General features: G+C 52.8%; 1 protein-coding gene across 18 annotated transcripts in view; it reads left to right on the top strand.

The window, feature by feature from the left end:
* Atp2b2 (ATPase plasma membrane Ca2+ transporting 2) overlaps window positions 1-23,162 on the top strand; it is a 313,371-nt gene that overhangs the window by 150,126 nt on the left and 140,083 nt on the right. For 8 of the 18 annotated variants that reach the window (XM_087655838.1, XM_087655842.1, XM_087655844.1 and 5 more), the window contains exon 1: window positions 7,204-7,279. The gene's annotated coding sequence lies outside the window, so the exon portion shown is untranslated. 18 annotated transcript variants of the gene reach the window in all.

Here is a 23,162-nt window from a genome sequence, read left to right as displayed (position 1 = left end):
TGGAGAAGTGTGGGACTCCTCACTCAGCCCACATCTAACTATGCTGGGCAGACTTGAATGCCCTGATCTCCATGAGCCCCTATCTGACCATCTGCATAATGGAGTTTCCTCACATTTCCTTGAAGGGCCCAGGGGGGAAGGTTTTAGGAGAACCAGGATGAAGTGATGCTTCTAACCAGGTCAACTCTCAGTTAGACTAAGCAACTGTCCTGGCTTCCTTGAGGCTGGTGTCAGCAGGGCCACCATGGGAGCCAGTCCAAACTGCACTGGGGGACATTGTACCTAGACTAGAGAGTCCTACTCACAGCTCACTTCCCACATATTCATGTCTCCTACAGTCTCCCCACCTCCACACTCTGGGCACGGCCATTAGTGTTTCTACTGTTGTCCACAGGCCCCTTTGGCTCACTGAGAAGCTAGCAGGGTTGGCTACTAGATATGAAGTGGTTGCTGAGGAGACAGTGGGTTATCCACAGCAGCACAGACCCCAGCCTCATTTTCCTTTGGTAGCCTTTCTCTGGTTCCCATTCCCAGGATAAGGATGGGCACCTGAAGAGCAGTCACAAGGCTGTCCCATACCATTGCTCTGCCCTCCAGTCCTTCAGCCTTCCTTTCCCATGCCTCAGAGTCACATGGTGCTTTCCAGCCACAGGACCTTTGCACTGGCTGCTCCAGTTGCCTGGAACACCCAGCCCCTGATCCCACATCTTATGCTTAGTCATAGCCCTGCAGGGAAGCCACTGAGTCCTTCTGCCCTCCCCCCAGAGGTCGGATGCTGTGTCAACAATCTATGCCCTGTCTCACTCTCCTGCATCCTGGTGCCCTCCACACCCAAGGAATTCCCAGCATCTGGGAAGCAGATGTGGTGGATACTGAGTCTGTGAGCAAATGGAGAAGTGGGAACTCTGTGGAACTCTACTTCTCATTTGGAAAGAAAGCTGGGACCAGAGAGGTGGAGGGCTTATCCAGAGCCACACAATCAGTCCTCCAGGAGCTCTGGGCCAGGTCAGCTCCAGCCCTGTTCTCTTAGTGCCCATATAAGCTCCCTGGTCATCCAAGGGTACCATGGAGACCTGAAGGATAAAGGGTCCCCTGAAAGTCCACAGAAGGTCTGAACAGCAGGGAAGGGCTGCCCCCTGGGGAAGAGTGAGCCACCCAGCCATAGGATGGGAGCCCAGAAGGATCTAATTTCTGGTTCTGGTCCCATCTATAGAATCCTGGGCTTAGGGTCCCCACACTCACTCCACCCTGTTCCTCCATCAATAAAATAAAGCAGTGTAGAGATAAACTGGGGCAGTGGCAGCGGCGGCGGCGGCTGCTGCTGCTGCTGCTGCTATGTGTGTGTGTGTGTGTGTGTGTGTGTGTGTGTGTGTGTGTGCGTGTGCACACATAGGTATGTTCCCAGAAGTGTGTGTAGAAGCATGTGTGTTAGCACTCAGAAAGCACCAGAGAGAGGTTACTATGCAACCACCATTTGACACAGACACCCCATCCACCCTAATTTCTTACCCATGGGTCTCCAACACTCAGCAGCCAGTTCCATCCATCTCACCTGTTACCATTCTGCCTCAGGTAACCCCAGTTTCTTCCATGTCCCACACCCTCCACCGTTGAAGAGAGCAGAGAGGTCCCAGACAAGGAAGGCTGTAGTCCAATCTGCCACAGTGTGCCACACAGCTGGGCAAGCCACACACCACCTCTGGGTTTGTTCCTCGGCTCTAGGTTGACAATCCCAAACGTTCCTGCCACAGTGATGAGCACTAATGATAACTGGTGTGTTGCAATCCCACAGGGAAGGGCCTGACACATGACCAGTTCCCTTCCTCCTCCTCCTCCTCCTGCCGTCCAAGGTTCATCACACCCATCCTGTCTGTTCCCACCTTCCCACTCTCTATCTTCAGGAAGCCAACCCTTCCGGAGGACCGAAGTCCGGTGGACTTCACTTGAGTAACCAGCACAGAGCCTTTTATTTGGTGAGAACTGACGTCCTCATTGACTGAACCACCCAAAGAACTGACTATAATCTGTGGCTGATGGGACTTTTAGAGACAAGAGCTCAAGCTTCCTGACCCCATTAAGGCATCTCTAAAAAGGGGCCCCTGAGTGCCCTTAGGGGTTTCCCTCTATCCTTTCCAAACTTGGCACGCAGAGGGAACCCCATTCATTGGCAAGTTTCCTACACTAGAGCCCCAGTTCAAAGAACATTTCCAGAGTCACCAAGAAAGGCAAACATCTGTCAGACCTTTTTCCAGGGATTGCGTTTTTTAGTCAACAAACTCTCACTCACTAATTCAATCAATAACCGTTGAGGCTTTGTGTCTATTATCACGATTGCCGTGGGCAAATGAGACCCAGTTTCCTGTCCCCAGGAGTACATTAGGATGATGAACCCATGAACATAGGAAGGCCAGCTAACGGAGAGAAATGCAGGGAGTACTCTTGCAAGAGGGGCCGTTGGAGAGGACTCCTGAGGGATGAGTAGGAGTTGTCCAGGCAGGGGGTGGGAAGGATGTGTTTGGGGAGCAAAGAGGCTGGGTGTGGAGCCAGAGAGTAAGGGGAGTTAGAACAGGGGTGCAGGGGTGCAGGGGTGCAGGGGGTGGGTGGGTAGACAGGAGACTAGACCAGGCAGAGACCAAAAACATCAAGGTCATAGGGCAAGGGAATGGCTGGGAAGTGGCTGTGCGCAGTGACAAGGTGGGGCCAGCCTGGCCTGAGATGCTTCATCCATGGGGGGCCTCCATCCCAGCTCTACAGTAGTCCCTCCTGTGTGGCCTCCTTGGCTCCATTGCTTTGTGAGCTCAAAGCCCAGTAAGGTCTCAGCTCTGCCCGCCCCCAAAAGTCAGGCAAGTCAAAGGCACCTTGGTGAGCTCCCCAGGCTGGGTTCACCTGGGCTGTGCTTTTTGGGTCCCAGTGTCCCCAGTCTCTGTGGCTTTGACTCATTACTCCAGCTCACTCTGCCTTGGTTTTCTTATCTGTAAAATAGGGCTATGGCAAGGACCCACCTCCCAGGGTTTCACAGTGTCTAGGTGTTGCACCTAAGGCACTGGTGAATAGGTTGTCAATGACTGTCCATGGCAGTCACTGGAGATCACCAGTAGCCAGATTCACACCCTCCCATGGAGGGATCTAAAAGCAAAAGCCAGGAACTGGGGGCCTGGGTGGGATTACCAACTTCTCCCCTATGGAAGAATCTAAGAATGTGTTCTACCAGGGAAAGGGGATGCAAGAGACCCCACATCTCATATTTCCATGGGTGTTTCTCAGGGACCTCCAAGTTCTGTGTTCAGTCTGTTAACTGCCGTTCTCCCTTGACTGACACCACTACCCAGTAGCTAGCATTATTCCCTACTGTGGAGTTGAGCCATCTGAGACCCAGAGATGTTGAGTTGCTTGCTCAAGATCACCTGGAAGGCAAAGTGAGCTAGTTTTGGGACTCGGGTCTGGAGGACATGATCCAGCTCCAGCGCTTGCAGGGCTTTGGAGAAAGTGGTGACAGGAGGGTAGGTATAGGCTGTGGTATAGCTGAGGAGATCTTGGAAGAACCAGGCCTCATGAACTCTTGGATATACATTCTGATCCACTCAGGGGTATCAACTGCAGACTCCCTGGCTGTTGCCTCAGACTTAAGAAGCTTCTAGTAGGATCAGAGGGCAAGGCTTGGGACCCCAGTGGGACACGTGTAGGTTCTGGCTTTGGGTCTACTTTCTGTCTCTACTTCTTACTGGGTCCCCAGATGCCCAGGACTCCATTGTCTCTTCTGTAAAATGGGCCCACATGTAGTTGTAGAGGTCAGAGACAGGCACAGAAGAGGCCTTGGGAAGGAACTTCTCTCCTAGGATACAGATGTTCTTGGTGACAGTGGCCATGTTACCAGAGTGGCCCTGAGATCCCTGCCCAGGGGCCTCAAGGGTACCTCCTATCTCTTCATGGAAAGCCAGTGACCTAGGGAAGAGTCCATTGGCTTGTGACTCCAGCAGACTGATCTTGGCAAAGTGGCTCTCCCCCATTCACCCCTTGCTCTGGTCCTAGATTCCCAGCATAACTAAGCAAACCCTGGAGTCATCCGCTGCTCTCCTAACCTTCCTACTTCTCACTTCTGCCCTGTCCCTGACCCTCAGACCTGGTTAGTCCACCATGAGCCAACTCAGACTAGATGAAAAACTGTTGGTGACACTCTCAGCTGGTTACCTATCCATGTGCCCTATTCCCTGTGGGCGGCCCTCAAGTCATGTCCAACCTCCCAGGGTTGCAACACAGGTAGGTGCCTTGTTTATCTGATTGCTCAATGCCCCAGCTTGCCCAGACCCCAGCCCCAGGGCAACACAGTGACCTAAAAGTAGCCATAGCCAGGAGAGGTGGCCGAAGGTCCAGGGCAGGAGCAGATGGGTATCTGTGGCTACCTCCTACCCTCAAGGACATGGTTAGGAAAAGAAGCATTTGTAGCTTTTCTCTTAGAGCCTCAGCCTGCACCATTGTACTCTAAGAGGTTCAGTTCCCAAGGGTCTTGCTGGGTCTGGTGCTTGGTGCCAAAATCACACAGCAGTGATTCATCCAGGCCTTTATTGCATCTATAACATGCTGGCACCTAGCATATGGGGCCTGAGGGACCCATCTGATACAGACACAGCCCAGTGAGAGGCACAGACCTGTAGACCATCACAACCAGCACGATATGGTCAGAGATGAGACAGAGGCATGAGCCGAGTCTGTGGGATGAAGTAAGATTGTCTGACAAAGAAGCAGCCGAGTGTGGCTTTGCAGGATGAGCAGAAACCCATGGGCCTAGAAGCCACTGGGATGTAGACTCAGAGATGGATGGACACCGAGCCTGGCTTGCCAAGGAGATGGCTATTTGAGTCCATTTCTGTTAGATGCTGGTCTTGGACTCCAAGAAGCAAAATCTGTGACTGATTCAGAGTTGGAAGTCTTGGTGTCTGTGAATGAAGCCAGTATATCTCCATGGAGGTCACTGGGCAGTCCAGGATCAGTCCTTCGAGGTAGACAAGTACTGGAGGCCCCGTGGGTCATCCCCCTACCTGTAGGCAGTCTGGGCTTGGGACACACAACCTCAGTCACAGGGGCATTCTATCCAGGTGACTGTGTAGCTTATCCCCCTGACAGCCACACCCAGTTTTCTCCTCTAAGGGTTCACAGTAGCCCCTAGGGTACGAGGAGCTGTGGTTTCCTGGTCTGCTGGTCGTTCTTTAACATAGGAAAGGATATAACTGTGGAAATCGGTGGCTCCTAGCCAGTCCCCCCTACCCCTGCCAGGGTTCTCTTTTCGCTAGGGAAAATGACTTGCCCCAGAGGCAGGGAGGCACAGTGGCAGACTCCTATACTCACAGAGGGCTGCAGAGTTCTCTTACCTGATGCCCTCTGGGCCTGCCTCACTGAGCCATTGGACCTTAATGGCTTCTCTAGCCTGGTGGGGGCAGGGTGACCTATAGCCTCCCAGCTTGGACCTTGGTGTTGGGGAAGGGATACATAGGGACCATGTTGACTTGGAAGTCTTACCAAGGTGTGACCAGAATACCCCCAGGAGGGGTGGTATTCCCATCTTACAGCTTCAAGAGGTAGCAGAAATGAGGCTGTTTTGAGGGTGCCCAGCCCTGGTCTATTGACATGAGGCAAGACTCACTCTCATGGGGCCCAGGGCTGCTCAATGGGAGTCCTAGGAAGGTGTTACCAGACCTGGACATGCGTGGTGTCTTGGCATCCCATCCCTGTATACACACACACACACACACACACACACACACACACACACACACACACACACACACACACGAGAGAAAGAGAGAGAGAGAGAGAGAAGAGAGAGGAGAGAGAGAGAGAGAGAGAGAGAGAGAGAGAGAGAGAGAGAGAGAGAGAGAGAGAGAGAGAACACCTCTGCTTGGCTGGGGTAGATGGGACCCTCTGAGCAGTCTAGAGGAAGAAGAATAGTGTTGGTGATGGTGGTGTGGCCCTGCTTAAGGGCCCTCCCTGCCTTGGGCTCTGCTCTGGCTCTCTCCCTCCTTGGCCCCTCTGCGTGGCGGGTTCTGATTTTGGTGCAGTGCAGACTTTCAGCTTAACGAGACAAATTGATATTCCGTGCCAGGCGGAGATGGAGCAGCAACAGGACTCTCAGAAAGGCGGGTGGCTCCTAGGTGGGCAGAGGTAGGGGGTGGGAAAGGAGACAGCTTTTGTCTGGAACTGGTTCTAGGAGCTCTTCTCTCACCTTGCCTTGCCCCTCCTGCACCCACTCAGGCTGACAAGTGTTCCAACACGCTGGCCTTGAAGGTCCTTCTATAGGCTATGCACACTTCCAAGCAGGATGCCCACTCCTGAGGTGTGGGGAGGCATGGTTACAGGGGCACCTCAGCCAGTGGAGGAAGTGAGGACACACCTCATTCAGTGAGACCCCCTCACCCGGCTAATCCGGCCCACCTGTCTGGGATTAACGAGTCCACAGGTCTGCCCTGTGAGGTGAGGGAAGAGGAAGTGAGCAGCTGGGTGGGGGTGTCCTTTCCCTCGGACTCCAAAATGGAATCACTCTGGAGTCCACAGACGAGGTTAGCCTCCAGAGTGGTCGCCCCCAACTCATTACAGATACCCTGGCAGATACTGGGAATGTGCCAATACTCCGGTAGAGAGATGGCCTCATCGAGGTTTCTCCTGACTAAGCCCATCCCCACCCTGGGGCAGGTGGGCACACCCAGGCAGCTTTGTCGGGTAGCAGAAGAGTATAGATAGTAACATCCGGCAGCTGGCTGGGGAGTCAGCTTCAAAGATCCTGTCACCACAGGCATTAGGTGTCCTCCCTTGTGCAGTCTTGTTCCCAGGTATAGTGCCGTCCTGTCTACATCCAGGAAGCCTGGAACCCCGACCCTATCTAACAAAGTAGGAAGTGACTTTGGGAAGGCACGTAAAAGCAATGCCTCTTCCTTTGCTCTCACCGCCCCCTTGCTCGTCCGGGGCTGGGCTCTGACCCTTCCCTTCGTGTGCCCTTGACACGGCCTCCTGTGCGAGGGGAACGAGCCTCTCCCTAGGGCTCTGCGGGCGGCCGCGGATGCGTCCCGTGGGAGCGATGCCCACAGCCGCGCTCCCAGGCGCAGGGTGGTTCCGTCCGCGCTCGCGCCCCTCCCCCGGCGGCCGCGCCCCCCCAGCCTCAGGCGCGATGGTACAGTCTGCGCAGGGACCGGGCGCGCGGGCTGGGCTCAGCGCGGCGCCAGCTGCCGCACCGCGATTACGGGCTGCCCGCCTGGAACCCGAACCGATCGCTGGCGATTGCCTTAGCCAAGTAAGTAACCGGCATCTCTCCCCTCATCCAAGCATGAGAAAATAAAAAATAAAAAGCGCCCGGTCCCGCTCTCCCCTTCCTCCCTCACCTATTTTGATTTGATTTGATTGCATTTGCCGTTTTTTTTCCCCCAGTGCTGATGGTGGCGGCGGGAGGAGGGGGGTGGTAGGAGCTTGGCTTGTTTATCTGGAGGCAGCCTGGAATGCTTGGGAGCCCGGGCTGAGGGACACTCCAGGGTGAGGGGCTGGGGTGGGGGCTGGGGACGGGACCAAAGAGCCCCGCAAGAGGGGATGCAGGGTCTCAGGTGGATGCTGGTGGCCTCCAGACTGCACATGCCCCCAGGATGTTATGCAAGGGCTAGTGGTGGCAGCCGGTCAGCAGGAACACCAGTCTCCCCTTGAGCCTGGTCCCTGGGAGACATAGAGTACTGGAAGGTGTCCCAGGAAAGAGGCAAGGGGAGGCCCCTATGAAGGGTCTCTTTGACGGTGGGCTGCTGTATACAGGGATCTACTGGATGAGGAGAGCCAGGCAGGTGGTGGCAGGGATGTGTCCCAAGTCCCCTCCATGGCAGGCAGGGGCAGGAGTGGGTGGCCAGGCCATTTTGCAGCAGTCATGCTAGATGGATGGTGGAGTTGGCACTTTAAGCCCGGAAGCCCAGCTCCTCATCAGCCTGCTAGCCTAGGTGGCCCCTCTGAGTACTGAGACACCTGGGGCTCCTCCCTGCAGGATCAAACCTCTCTCCTTTAGTCGTCAGGTGCTGCCAGCCACCCCCTTTTAGCCAAGGAGCTGACCTCTGCTCCGCATACTAAGTGGGGAGGGGACCCTGCAGCTGGCCGACCCCCATCAAGGGAGGTCCCCTCAAAGGTTGAGCCTGGCTCGACCTTCAGAAGGGTAAATGAGTAGGCCAGTCACCAGCAGAGCTCAGAGTAGAGGGTCTCATTGCGAAGCTGTGCCTTAGCAGTGTAGAAGGGGCTCCCCTCCACCGGGCATGGCTCTCCACATCGCTAGGAGGAGGCAGAGCTGACGTTTGGGGCATTTCCCAGAGCGGCGGTTGCCATCCGGAGAAATTCTCTTTTGACGTGTGCAGTAGGAGGGGGCTTGGAGCGCAGGCCTTTGAGCTTGGGGCTTCCGCCTGGTAACTTCCTTGAAGGAGCAGTGGCAAGGAGGGGCTGCGGTCTGGGGTGTCCGCAGAATAGGAGGACTAGGAGAGGATACTAATGGCCTTCCATTTATCCACCTTCCCAACCTAGTCCGTTTGCAAGGGTGCATGCCTGTGCATAGATTCACTCCAGCGTACACACGAGTCAATACAGAACCCACAAGGAGTGCATCATACGTGTTCAGGTCATACATGTAAACACATAATGCCTGTACCAACAAATGCACTCTGGCTCCTGTACACACAAGGCACATCCCTGGCTTCTTAAGACCCTGTTCTAAATGCAGTATGCACACCCCAGTGAGTATAGCCTGCCCCCACATGCATGCAGCCTTCACACACACACACAGGGACCCGCAGCAGCTATCATAGTGTGCTATATACCCATGTGAGGGCTCCCCCAGGAGTGCAGGTGACAGGTGCACGGCATCCAAATGCCTGTCAACACAGTGCCCTGGAATGTGCCCACAGGTGAATGCCAGAGACACATGTAGGACAGCAGTGGGCATAGCAGCTGTAACTCTGCAGACCACTGTGTTGCCCTCTCAGCTTCAAGAAGCAAAGGTGGCCCTGTGAGCTCTGGGAAGAGCCCCTGGGGAACTGACTGCGAGGCGAGGCCAGAAGGACACTGGATCCTGAGTGGCCACCTCCGCTTCCTGAACGCCTGAGGGGCGGGTCAGCCCATGTTCCAGGAGAGCTGTGATTGGACTGATCAGGGCCATCTGTGGTGATTGATGGTCTGCAGAGAAAGCTGCCTGAAGTAGGAAAGGAGACAGAGGAGGGGGTAGGTGCAGTGGCTGCCCATTGGTCAGACCACCAGCAGCCCAGAAAGCCCACCAGCCCTTTCTGGAACCAGGAAACCAGCCCACTGACATGTGACATCTGAGAGCCAGAATTCCTTCAGTAGCCTCCAAGTTCTGTCCAGTTGAGGACAGAAAAGCTACCTGTGATTTAGTGTGCAAAGCCTGAGACATCCACCCCTCCACAGCCTGCCCCCCCCACTTGGTGGGAGCCCGTCACCCAGCCTTAGTGGGAATGTGAGTAAATGTCACACCCACTAGCATCTGCAGAGCTCTTTGCCCTGTGCACACTACTTTTGTGCAATTATCATAGTGTCCCTAGGTCTCAGGTGAGCCATCACCCAAGGTCATGCAGCTGGAACTGCAGGCACCTCCTTGTGAGCCATCTAGCCCCTCTGGTATGGGGTCAGACCCAAGACAGAAACCTGAGAGGTGATAGGTATGCTGTCCCCAACAGGGGTGGCTTTCTGTCTCTGGGCTCTGTGTCAAGAGCATTGGGAGGCCCTGCGGGGCTCTTTCAGATCTCACAAAAGAAGCAACAGTGGCCAATGTGGACCCTGAGTGTCCCAGTGTGTTGCCTCCAGAATGAAAGAGAGAGAACCCCAAACTCCACTGCTGGCCACCTGTGTGACCTTGGGTGCACACTGCAGCTCTCTGCCTCCGAGCCTCCTCACCTGTGGTCAGGTTTCCTGTCCCACCTTACCCTGCATCTCTTTGAGAGCTGGGACGCTGTCACAGGCTGTGTGCAAAGAAACAGCATCGGGATCCACAGGCAGAATAAGGGCCAAGTCCAAGGTCAGAGGAAGAGAGAGGGGAAGGGAAGGGAGGGACTTGAAGGGTCTCTTGTCTTGATGGCCAGCAGTCACAGGGTAGGGGGTGTTGGGGAGTCCCATGTCTGGCCCCTTTCTTAATGCTTCAGGAGATCTAGGCTGCTGTTCCAGATGCTTCACAGTCTCACCCTTTCCCCTGTACCATAGGAGCTCAAGGGAACTGGGAGAGGGCTAGGTGCACCTGGATGTCAAGTTGGAGAGGTCTCGGGAAAATGGTCCCTCCTGTCTTAAATCTTGTCTCTCTATAATCAAAGGGGTTAAAGCGAACTGTAGAGAAAAATTTCAACTACTGTGTTGCCAACCTATAGGATATATAGGGTCAAAGTTGGGAGCCCAAATATATAGAAGAAGGCACCCCCTATTGTCCTCAGCTCCCAGCATTACCAGTACCCATATGAGTGTCACATACACACATGCCACGGGGGTGATCACCTTTACCTAGAGCACTGAGGTCAGCATGGGAGGCAAGTGTCCCTCAGCCTAGACTCTAGGTACCTGGTCCACCCTGCTCTTCTTCCAAACCAGAACCTTGAACCTGCAGAGGTCCATTTCTTCTTCCCAGCGGGAGCCTCAGATGAGGAAGTAGTTAGGGAGAAAGGCTCCTGGGCAGGAACAGCTAAGAGTCTGCTATGACGCTCGCTCACTCGCTCGCAGAGAAATGATAGCTGGCAGGGCAGTCAGCAAGCTGCTGCCAGGTTGCAGGAAGGAGGGCAGGCCCCCAACTGACAGCAGAAGAATAACAGGGCCCACTTCACAGGCTAACAGGAAAGAGACTTAAGGGACACAGGAGTTGGGTGGGTGTGTGGTCCTGCCAAGGCACCATGAGAATGGAGGACAGCGGAATCATAGCGTGTGTCTGGGAGGACCTCCTGGGTGGGAGGACCTACCACAGCAGACGCCACTGCTCGGGAGTTCACCGGGCTAGCAGTGTTGTGTCAATAGGAGTTGCACAAACCTGTGCACTGCCCAGGACTGCTGTCTGATCGCAGTAAAAATGAATGTGTGTGCAGCAAGCTGAGCATCTGCCCTGGCAGGAGTGTTAAGGCCACCCTCAGTGCCCAATATGGAGCCCTGAGATGGAGGCTTGCAGAGTTGTAAGGCCTTAAGGATATCACACATTAGCTGGGACCCTCTGCAGGGCTAGAGAGCTGCAGACATGGCCAAGGACCATGGTGGTGGGAGTGAGAAGGCAAGATGTCAGGGCACGGGCAGGACAGATGAAGAAGTAACCTTTGGTCTGCAAGTCAGATGAGCTGGGATCCCCAAGCCACTGCATGACAACGGGCTTTGTGAGTACCTGCCTTTAGGCTGGTGTCTGGTGATCTCGAGCTGATCCCTTATGAGAGGCCATCAGGGTGCAAGGCCGAGATATGTCAAGTGGTGTGCAAGATTGATGGTGGAGCCCACAGTCTGTGTCACGGCTGTAGCTCTTTCTCGGGTGCCATCACAAATTCCTACAAGCTGCATGACTTAAACAACAGAAAAGTTTTACTCCTGGCCTAGAGGGCAGAAGTCTGATGTGGGGTTTGCCCACTAGGTGCCTCTGGAGGGGGCCTGGGAGAATCTGTCCCCACTTATCTGCTAGCTACTGGCAGTAGTTCTAGTCCCTAGTGTTCCTTGGCTTGGAGCATGGGGCTGGTCCCTGCCTCTGTCTTCAGGCCCTTTCTGCTCTATGTCCAGTGTCTCTATAAACATGTTTGCCCTGGGTTTGGGGCCAAGAACGATAACAAACATTATGTAGAGACCCCTGAGGGTCCTAGACCTGGACAATATTCACAGCTACTAAAAACTGGCTTCTCCATCATTTGCACCCACTTTCAGCTAAAGAAAGCAAGGTGCAGAGAGGTTAAGATGGCCTCCAAGTTACACAGCAAGTAAGAGAACGCAGATTTGAACACACATTTCTCCATATTTCCAGAGCTTTGCTGGGAGCCATAGCCAAGACTCCAAAGGACAATGGCTCCTGGGCCCCAGAGACGGTTGCTGCTCACAGAGGGAGGAGGGACCTGCCTTAGCTATGGGACACGAGCATGTGACAGTGGGTTGAGAGCCACAGTCCCTTCCTAAGAAACCCCACCTGCCCCCATGTCCTCATCCTTGGGATCATAGTTATGTACTAACACACTGATTGGTCCCCTCGTGAGTAGCTGTGCTGTGTCCTCAGTGTTTGGTAAATGTTTCTTCCATTTGCTCCGTGGGAGGGGATTGCTTCTTGCAAGTCGCATCTTCAGGAATTGGCTCTGCTATTCAGCTGCGTGTAGTGACACTAGTAGTTTACCCTCCATCTGCACTTCTTTGGAGTGAGCACGACACTAGTGCTCATCGTCCTGGTGGTGGGGGTGGCAGTGGGGGGCAAGGGGACTCAAGTCAAGGGCTCACCCTGACACAGTCCAGGTGGGGCCTTAATGCATTGCTGGGATGCCAAAGGGAGTCCGTCGCAGTTTCCTTGTTGTTGCCGTTGGCCCTCTGGGAACGTGGGTTTCCGCATCTCTGGATTCACAGCAGCAGCCTAAGATACACTCAGTGGGTTTGGGAGGCGACTTTGTCTAATGCTTGCCGTGCAAGCATAAGGACCTGAGTTCATATCCCCAGCCTCCCCGTGAAGCCGGACGTGGCTGCTTCCCCAGCCTCCCTGTGGAACTGAACACAGTTGCTTGCAGCTATCCCCTTAGCACCAGGAAAGCAGAGACAAGCAAACGTTTGGGACTTGCACATGGCCAGTCTAACAGCAGGTTAGTGACTCCAGGTTCAGTGAGAAACCCTGACTCAAAGAACAAAGTAAAAGATAATCGTGGGGAAACTCCCAATGTTGACACCCAGCTTTCATAGGCACGTGCACATGTGCACACTCACCTGCACACACGTGACACACACATGCCCGCACACCCCACATGTCACATGCACGCTCACAAAATAGTCAAGGGAAGTTTTGCGTCTTTACAGAACATCCCAGGCAGTTTTCTGTATCCTTACCCCAAATAATAGCGTATATAAGACTTGTCTGTGTGGGGCTGGATATCATCAGTCAACTGGAGATATGGGAGGATAAAAATGGAACACGGTGACACACACCTGTTATCCCAGAATTGAGGAGGTGGGGAGCAAGAGGATTGGGAGTTTAAGGTTATCATTGGCTCCATAGCCTGGGATACATGGGACCCTGTCTCAACCACAACAACAACAACAAAAAAAAAAAAAAATCTCTGAGAGAATGCTTGTAAATTATATGCAAATATGGTGGTGCTGTGGGAAGACCAGAGCATCTGGGGATTGTGGATTTTCAGGGGTTCCTGCTGCCCTGCAAGTTTTCAAGGCTTCATATTCCCTCCCTTGTTGTGTGAGTGTGTGGTATGATTCTGCATGGGAAGCACTCTGCTGAGTTTCCATGGCACCAGAGAGCCTTGAATAGAAACCCCAGCCCAGTATTGACTGCTGTGTGACCTTGGGCCAGGAACTTGGCTTCTCTGAGCTCAGCATTCTGATCTCTGAAAGTGGGATTGACTTCAGATATCTTTGCAGAATGTGTCTAAATAGGGTCCTGCTCTTGCCTGGGTATGCTGAAGGTGACTGCAGAAGGGCAACCCTAGCCTAAGGAGGGAAGTCCGAGGTTTAGAAAGATCCTGCAGCTCAGTCTTTTAATGGTGTGACAGATCCTGTGGAAGGAGCCACAAGTGAATGACCCCATTCTGGGTCTAAGCAGCACAAATCTCTGAAGGGGGAAGTAGGTGTCCCCTGGGCCACCTTAGAAGGTAGGGTTTACAGGAGGACTTGACCTCCTGTTAGGGCCACTCTAGGGGCTATCTGGTGGCCCTACCTGGCTCTCAAGGACACCTGCCCCATTGGACCAGGGCTCAAGGGCAATCTGGTGAGCTGAGCTGCCAAGTTGTACAGGACTGAGGGATCTGCTGGTAATCTGGAGGCATCAGCCTTCCTGGGTCTTCTCAAGCTTTCATTGTGCAGGTTGCAATCTTCAAAGCCTGGTAGGTTGCACAGTGGTTAGAGACAGAAGGTTGGTCCAGGATGCTTGGGGTCAAATCTGGACTTGGCCATATCAGCTGTGCAGCCTCCATTTCTATATCTGAGTTCTCACAGCTTCGACCTGGGCAGTGAGTGTCCACTGTGCCAAGGCATGTCCATAGAGATGGGTGGTCTCTAAGATGCCACTCCGACATTTCGACACATCTGGGGTGTGGGTCACTCAACCACTTTAGCTTTCTTTTTTTTTTTTTTCGCCCACCCCCACTTTAGCTTTCTTAAACACCCATGCATCTTAGTACAGTATAACATAGAGTGAACAAAATCCAGGGAACAAGATGAAAGGCTTAGCTAGGGGTGGCCAGGTGACACCCCCAGGGGACAAAGGAATCTCTATCTTCCACACCCCCAGGAGCCTCTGTCTCCCGCTAAAGCTGGAGAGTACTCACCCCTCAGAGCTTCTATTAGAGTGCATGCATACACTTGGTGCTTAATAAATGCCAGCTCAAAGCAATAAACACCCCAGTCCAGGGAGAACCAGAAATCATGCACTCTGGGATTCCAGTGCCTGCCCCTCTGGTTCTCTGCTGTGTGATCTGCTGCAAATTCCTTAACTTTTCTGTGCCTCAACCCCCCTGCCTTTGAAGTAGGGATAAGTCTCCAACTCAAAAAAAAAGGGGGGGGGTTAATGAAATAAAAGTGAAGCACTTAACAGAAGTGCCAGCAACTGTGCCACCATGAGCATCCAGTGAGTTTCTTCTAATCCCATAAATAATAGCAAAAATAAACACTGTTTAAAAAAGTAATGCCCGTCAGGAATCCCTAAGGCCTAGGATGTTGGTTATCCAGGATTGTGTAGCGGACTCTCCCTGTCCAGGCACTGGCCAGTGTGGGTGGGACTCTTTGTGATGTGAGTTTGGGGTTCTGTGAATCTCGCAGAGGAAAGAGTTTGGTATGAGTGGGGAGGGAGGTATTGGTCCAGATTCCACTGGTTAAGGGGGGCTCTCCTAAGTCAGGATTTCCCTGCCTGTCCACCACACCGAAGGAAGCAGCAGAGGCTGCTGACCACCCTGCCCTTCCCCAGCTGGCTTCTGGCCTCGTGGAGGCTGCCAGCAGCTGCTGCAGAGTGACAGAGTGGAGAGATCAGAAGTCCTGGCATAGCCCATCTAACTGCTGGGCAGAGATGAGCCACCAAGGGTGAGGGAGGGTTGCTGCGCAGACCTGGGCAGGAGTGGCCTGGCATTAACAGATGCTCTGGGCGATGCTGGACAAGTCCTTATCAGATATTAGTTTCTCAATTTTGGAACAAAGACTCAGGCCCAGATGACTTCAAAATTCTCAAGTTCAAAGTCCCTCAGAGTCAAGGTCATGGAAAGCGGCAGGTAGAAGCTGGTATCTGTGGAGGGAGAGCATGTCCATCACTGTGTCCCTTTCACGGGATTGGCTGGAACTATCACTCAGGAGAGAAGGGCCAAAAGGAGAAGGTGGGGCAGGGCAGAAGCTCTTACTGCAGAGGTGCCTCCACCTTGAGGCTCATCCTCATCCTCATCCTTGGGTGTCTCTGGAGCATAGCCTGCACCCCAGGATGTCCCCTGACCTGTGGCAAGTGCAGTGGCCCTTGGTGCCCTGGATGAGAACAGCTGTGGGCTGTGGCTGCCCTCTGAGTAACAAGATGTGGTGTGGGCACCCACTGTAGTGGCTGCCTTGTCCCATTTCAGGCATCTGTGTGCATAGGGAAGGCAACTAGGACTCCTGTGGGTCAAGGGCTGCAGTAGAGAAGCCCAGGCTTGGGAAGGGACCCACTGCGACCCCGCTCTGTCCATTCTCCAAGAGTAGCTGGAGCCCAGGCTGCCGTGTCACAGTCTCCTCGCAAGTGTCTGAAGGCAGGATATTAAGAGCTCTTTAGGCCACTTCTAAATTTATCAACTTCAGTGACTCACTTCAGATGGAAATGAGTCCCTTCTCAGCCGCCCCAGCCCTGGCTTCTGAGCTTGGAGCATCTTGGGAAAGGAAGGGAGTAAAGAGCTAGATACAAGAATTGTCTGAGCACTTGGGTGTGCCAACGCCCTTCCTAGGGACTTGCTGACCTAGGTGGTCAATGACAGCAGGTGTCCAAATGGGACACTGGCCCTGAGCCCTCATGGGACCCATGGGACTCTACTTAGCCTGGATGATTTTCCAGTCCTCCAAGGCTTCTCTGTACAATGAACTAAGTTGGTGTACACTCCACAGTCTAGACCATGCCTGTGCCCTGGCACCAGGAACGCTGTGGACTGTGACTGGGCACTGAGGTCCGTAGCTGTTTCTGGGCCTTTCTTTGTTCCCTGAGTGGCCTGGGTCTCTGATAGCTTCTGAGGAGGGGGATTCTAAACTGAGTTAAAACTGGCACCCTGGTCCCTGGGACATCCCCGTTCTCTGAAGGGGACTGCAGGCATGGTCATCTCCCTGTATTCTCTGAAGCCTCACAGGAACCCCCATACTGTAACCATCATGAGAATGCCTTCCAAGAAAGGCCTCAGGGACTGGGCCCCATAATCAGGCATGGTCAGGCAGAAGGGGGACATCTAGAGTTGGGGACCCAGGCATCTCTTAGACCAAACCCCAGTTCTCCTCCTCCCAAAAACAGAAGCAGAGGAATTCAGGCCCAGTGCAGAGACTAGGAAGGCGGGGCGCTGTCCATGGTACTCATCACTGAACTCAGAGCTCAGGTCCAGAGAGACAGGAAGAGGATAGCTCCTTCTCCAGGACACAGGCAAGGTGGGGGCTGTCCTCGAGGCCAAGTACACCCAAGAACCAAAGGGAGCCCTGACCTTTGTCCGTTCCTCACCTTCAGAGTCCAGCTTTGGGGATGGGTGTTTTATTGTGTAAGCAAGCACCAGCCAGCCACTGCAGAGGGAATCCTAGCATGAACACAGACAAGTGTCTCCTGCGTGGGTGACTGTTCCAAGACTGTGACTACTGTGGGGGAGTGTCTGAGGGTGAAGAGATGGCTGTGCCCAGCCCAGCCCATGCCTTACAGCTGCTAGACTGTTACCACATCTCCCAGCATGTGTCCTTGCTTCATAGATTACCCCCGTGGGGACCTGCCCCCACCATATGGCAGAAAGGAAGTAGAACATAGATGGGTGCTGGTCAGCTACTGTGCCCGGTGGACAGCACTGTGCTGTTTATGAGGCTTCAGAGTGCAGCCGGGCACTGTCAGAGAGGGCTTTCTCTGCCGGTACAGATGGAGGAGCCACCATAGGACAAGGGTTAGAGCATCCTCTGAGCCCGAGGGTCTGGGCTGGATTCTCCAATACTTGTTGTGTCTCTCTGTGCCTCAACATCCTCACTTTTGGAAAGGAAGTAGGGTAAATAAAAGTACTGATTTCCTCATATAAGAAACAGCCGAGAACAGTGCCTCACAGAGAGTATCCTCCACTGTGTCATAGCTGTTACTGTGCTTAATCTTCCTAAGTGCCCCCTGAATCTTCCCCCAGCCTCCCTGATAACCCCCATGCCTTTAGGACAAGCATCTCTCAGCGTCCATCTGGCCTATCACATTGCTCAATCTTCAGTAACCCCCCTCTACCAAGCAGACTGGGAGAGACCAGAATTCATTCTCGTATACATTCATTTGTGATGCCCCAGCCCCTGCCCACCTTCTCAGCCCCCTTTTCCACACCTCACCTTCACACCCCATCTACCAGCTGCTCAGTCGGTCAAGAGTTCAGCTGTCAGAGTGGGAGTGGAGGACAGTGCCCATTCACACCAACCTTTCCTCTGCCCCCAGCCTTTGCTGTCATTGTGCCCCTCACTAGAAACCCCTCACCCGTCTCCAACCCCTTGCTGAGTACCACCTTCCTCAGTCAGCCTCCCAGGGGTCAGTCCAGAGCCTCTAGAACTAGTATCCAGTCTCCATACTCTTTCTGTTGCTTTCTGTTCTTGTTTAGAGAACACTGGTGAATGTCACATATACTAAGAAGGGACAATCTTCCTTTAGGGTTGGTCCCCTATTCTCTCTTCTCCTCATCATCCAGATACCCTGTCAGCAACAAAAACCAGGGTGTCATTCCTCTGCCGCATACCCTGCCACCTTCCCATGATGCACAGGCTCAAACCCAAACTCCTCCTCCTCACAGCCTAGCTTGCCTCTCCTGGGTTTGGTCCTTACCCCAGCACACACCACCCTTCTCTCTTACTGCCACACTTTCTTTTCCTCAGACTCAGTTGACTTTCCCCTGCCTCCCACCCTCTGCATGTTCTGCTTCCCCATGGAGAACACGGATTTCCCTTCTATGTATATGAGAGGTTTGTTCTCGTGAAACTAAGCTTAGCAAGAGACACCGCTTAGTTTAGGGACCTGGGAGGTACTGCAGAGACAATCCTTGGTCTGTGTCATATCCCCAGCCCTGCTGGTATTCTATGCTACTGTGCCTGTCACTAGCACTCGGCACAATGGGCAATTGTTTCTGTATTTATTCCCTTGTCATCTCATAAGCAAGTATTTGGGGGAAAGGAAGGTGTCATATTCACCCTCGTGTTTGAGAGGAGAGGTCTATGTGAGCATTTATCAAATGAATAAATGAATGAGAATTCACCAGAACGCTGTTGAATGAGCAGCAGGGTTGGCACCAAATGGCCCCAGGACACTGATGTCTCTTCTCTTGGAAAATTCTGGACCATCCCAGAAAATGTCCTCCAAGAACTGTTCTGGGCTGTAGTCTCTGCCAAGCTTAAGTTCTGCCTGATGACTCCTGTGTGGCTGTGAAAGGAGCAAATTTCCTCAGTGTCACAGTCTAGTGCACAATCCAAGACAGGAAGTGACAGTGGAAGCCACTTGCAGCCTGAGTGGAACCCCTGAAAGGGAGAGAAGGGGAAGGAAGGGCAGAGGGAATGGAGACTGCAGTATCATTGGAGGGGGGAGGGACCTGGGAGGTACTGCAGAGACAAGCGTTCATCAGACAAGCGCATGAGGTCTACGTATGAGGATTCTGTTATGACTGAGGCCAGGGCAGATGTCCCCAGGGAAGAAGAGCTTTCTGCAGCCTATTCTTTGGACAGTATATGTTTTGTCCCACTGTCTATAGCACCACAGTGGACTTTTGGACTCAAAGGAGCCCTTAATGGTGGGTGTGGGGACCAAGCCTTCATTAAGTGACATTTCTGCTGATGACACCCACACAGACACCTACCTGCCTCCCCCATCCCCTGCCTTCTCCCCCTGCAGAGGACATCCCAAAGCTGTCAGTCACAGTCCCCAACCCATGAGGTGGCCGCCAAGGAGCCTGCAGAACCATCTGGAAATCCTACTTTCCTTTTTTAAAACCACAGCCATCTGAATTCTAGAGAGAAAGCTTGCGAAGAGTTGGGGGGTTGATGGCACTCTCCAGCTCCCTATGTCTAAGAGAAGCCCTTCCCTCTCAGTGGGATATAGCACCATGGCTTCTCTCAAAATCCAGCCTCCAAGTGGTGAGTTGGCCACAGGCTGCATCCCTGTCTTCTTGTCCTTTCACGTCCTGGCAGACACAGGCGCTATGGGCTTTCGTTTCTTTTATTATTGTTGTTCTATTTTATCATGGAGGTATGGGTGTGCATAAGCATGTGATCATGTTACTGTGTGTGCATGCACACATGTGTGCTCAAGGGGGGCATGTATATATGTATGAGGTCAATCTCAGGAGTTAACTGCATTGCTTTTGGGAGACAGGATCCCTCGGGCTGGACTGGCTGGTCACTAAGCCTCGGGATCTGCCTGTCTTTACTTTCCCAGCACCGAGGCTATAAGCATGTCCCACTGAGCCTGTCTTTGTGAGGTGGGGATGGACCCAGATCCTCGCATTGTGCTGCAACCTCTTTGCAGACTGGACCATCTCCCTGCCCTCACGCTGCCAGCCACTGCTGTGTGTTGTATTATCCATCCTGGAGCTTGGTGGCCTTTGAACCAGAAACTGTAGAGGTGAACAGAGGAGGCTGAAGCCCCGTGCTATTATGCACTGACCAGTGTGTGGGCTCACCCTGTACTCAGTGACCAGATTGGGAGCAAGGACACATAGAGCCATGATGCCCAGGCTCAGCGCTTACCACTGTGCCGTCATGGAACATGTCACCATTTCTACCATAACCAGTTCTCTGTGATGCCCAGAGTTACCGCAGGGAGTCTGAGCTCATGCCAAAAGTCAGCTAAAAGCACAGACAGGAGCAGGAGGCAACATCAGAGTACAGCTCAAAGGTCAAAGAAGAAAGCTGAACGGCAGAAAGCATAGGTGCAAAGACTGTCCCCTCACCCTAAAGCAAACATGCAGTGTTTTTAAAATACCGACAGAAAAAAATAGAGGCCCCTTAATAAGGAAAAAGTCACAGAAAGGACAAGGTGATGTGCCACGGCCCCCACAGCCCCTGATGAATGTGAGGGGCCTGGGCAGCTGTACCCCTGTGGGCTGCAGCCTGTGCGCAATATTGGCTGCTGTGCCCCAGCCCTGTTCTGCATGTGCTGCACATTTCACTAAAAGAAACTGGGGCTTGTTGGGAATCCCACCCTACTACCAACCCAGGTTTGGAGAAACCCACAGGCCCATTCCCAGCTGCAGATGATGTCACCAGATTCCATTTCAACCTTTTAGGGTGGATCTTATGGTCCCCATGTGAGTGAATAGGCAAGAGGGAGCTGGAGATCCTCCATACAGATGGCTAGCCAGAGGCCAAGTGCTGGCAGGTCCCTCGACTAGGAGAAGAGAGATGGACCAGTTGGGCCTTGGGACCACATAGGCCTCTCCTGTAGTCCTGCTGTTGGTTTAAAAGGCCTGGCCTGAGAGCAGGGGAACAGAATGGAGGAACTATGCATTCTGTACTGAGAAGGGCTTCTAGTTTGTCATCAGAGACTCCCAAGAGCCATTGCCAAAAGTATGTGCAAGTCCTTTGTGGAGTAGAGGTGACCATCCGTAGCTGGGTTAGAGGTGACCCTCCGTAGCTGGGTAGGATCATGCCACCACATGCATGAGTTAACATCCTACTACGTGCCAGCACCTAGAGACACCAGAATGAGGAGAACAGGTTGTTTTCTATTTGCAAGCTTCTGTTTGAGTTAGTGGAGATAAGATAGCAGTCCAGGATGCAAGCTTGCCTTGGAACCCCAGGGACATGGAGAGTAAAGCCAAGGAAGGAATTAGAGAATTCTTCCCTGAGGTGGTGACATTTTTGGGAGAAACTTAAGTTGCTGTGTAGCCATTTGGAGATAAGTTTTGGCCAGTATCAAGGCCTTATCCAATGGGTCCAAAGAACAGTGAGGAGGGCTAGGCTATGGAGCAGAGTAAGCCAGGCAGAGCCAAATGAACTCAGAGAGGTGCAGATAAGTCAGGACCACACAGTGACCTACAGACCACCATGGAGACTTTGTCTTTTTCTGAGAGGGTAAAAGGAGTCACAGGAATGGCTACAGTGGAAGAAGGATTTGATGTAGCTCTGATGTGTATGGAGAATGGCCCGGGGGAGAAGAGGGACCAGAGATCCTCTGCAGCTGGTAAGATGTGGCAAGGACATGACTTAGGCTAGTCGTGGGGGCTGTACGATGTGCTCCCATTCTGAAAAGGCCTGAGGACAATGCAGGCCTTCATGGGTGATGAGACTGTGGTTATGGAACTGAACTGAGGGCATTATTTAGAAGATGGGAAGAAATCGGTAAGGCTAGGAGAAAGGATTAATGGGAGAGCGCAGAGGTGGGGGAACAGAAGGATAGATGGACAGATTTATGAGATAGGAGGTGGGTAGGTGGCCAGACAGATGGACAAGTGGGTGGTTCAGTGAATGAATTGGTAGGTAGTGGACAGATGAGTGGGTGGATGAATGGAAGAGTGGATAGGTGGATAATAAGTGGGTAGATGAATGTATGAGTCGGTGAGTAAATAAGTAAATGGATTGATGGATGGAGGGACAGGTGGAAAAATAGGTAGATGACTGAGTAAATTGCTGGGTAAGTGGTAGGTAGATAGGTGGGTGGAAGGATGGATGAGTGGGCAGGATGGTAAATGCGTAAATAGATAATGGATGGATGGATGGATGGATGGATGGATGGATGGATGGATGGACATATAGACAAGTGGATAGAGGGAAAAGGTGGATAAGGGAAGCAGAGAGAGAAAGCAAGCATACTATGGCTACCAGACTAAAAAGTCTAAAGTTTTCTCAGAAGCTGTAGGAACTCCACATGTTCGTGAGCAGTAGTGTGATGGGAGGAAACTGTTGGAGCTACAGAAGCATTGGATGACTTCTGGCCCACAGCCCAAGCCATGACTTCCCATGGATACTGGCCACCAGGCTTCTCTCTTTCCTTCTGCCTGGTCACCACCACATTCACTGATAATAGATTTGGGGACAGGACTCAGCCTGAGCTGAGAACTGGGGCCATTTGTGGATAAACCAGGCACAGTTCCTGGCCACAAGACACATTTTCCAGCCCCTGGCAGGGCCACACAACACGAGACTCCAGGACTACCAGGTTTGTACCAAGGAGAGACAGATCGCTCTGTCCTTTCCAAGGAACTTTGCTTCCTAAGGCCTTCACAGAGATGCTAGATAAGCCAGAGATTCCTGACAGCTGGCCTTGACCTTAAGACTCCAGCTTACTCCAGCATCACTACAGGGTTTGCTTATGCAAGTGGGAGAGGGAGCACTTGGCTTACCTGGAGATTTGGGATATGTTCATGCATATGTGTGTAAACATGTGTGTGCAAGTGATGTGTGTGCATGCATGTATGTGTATGTGTGTTCATGTGTGAATGTATGTGTGCACATGTGTATACATGTGTGTGCATGAGTATGTGTGTGCATGTATGTGCACATGGGGTGTGTGTGTGTATTTGTATGTGTGTGCATATATGTGTATGTGCATGTGTGTACATGTGTATGCATGTGTATGTGCATATTTGTGTGTGCATGTGTGAATATGTGTGTGCACATGTGTATACATGTGTGTACATGTGTGTCTGTGCACATGTGTGTGTGAATGTGTGTGTTGTGTGCATTGTGTACTTGTGTGTGCATATGTACTGAGTGCATGTATGCATGTGTGTGCATGTGGGTATGTCTCCATCTGCATATGGGGTGGGAAGGGCTCTGCCGATGTGCACTTCACATCCACTGTT

The sequence above is a fragment of the Rattus norvegicus genome, chromosome 4 (assembly GCF_021556685.1).
Source record: "Rattus norvegicus strain SHRSP/BbbUtx chromosome 4, alternate assembly SHRSP_T2T, whole genome shotgun sequence".
NCBI classification, from domain to species: Eukaryota; Metazoa; Chordata; class Mammalia; order Rodentia; family Muridae; genus Rattus; species Rattus norvegicus.
Note: the sequence above shows the minus strand (reverse complement) of the source record. Positions and strands in the feature narration are given on the sequence as shown.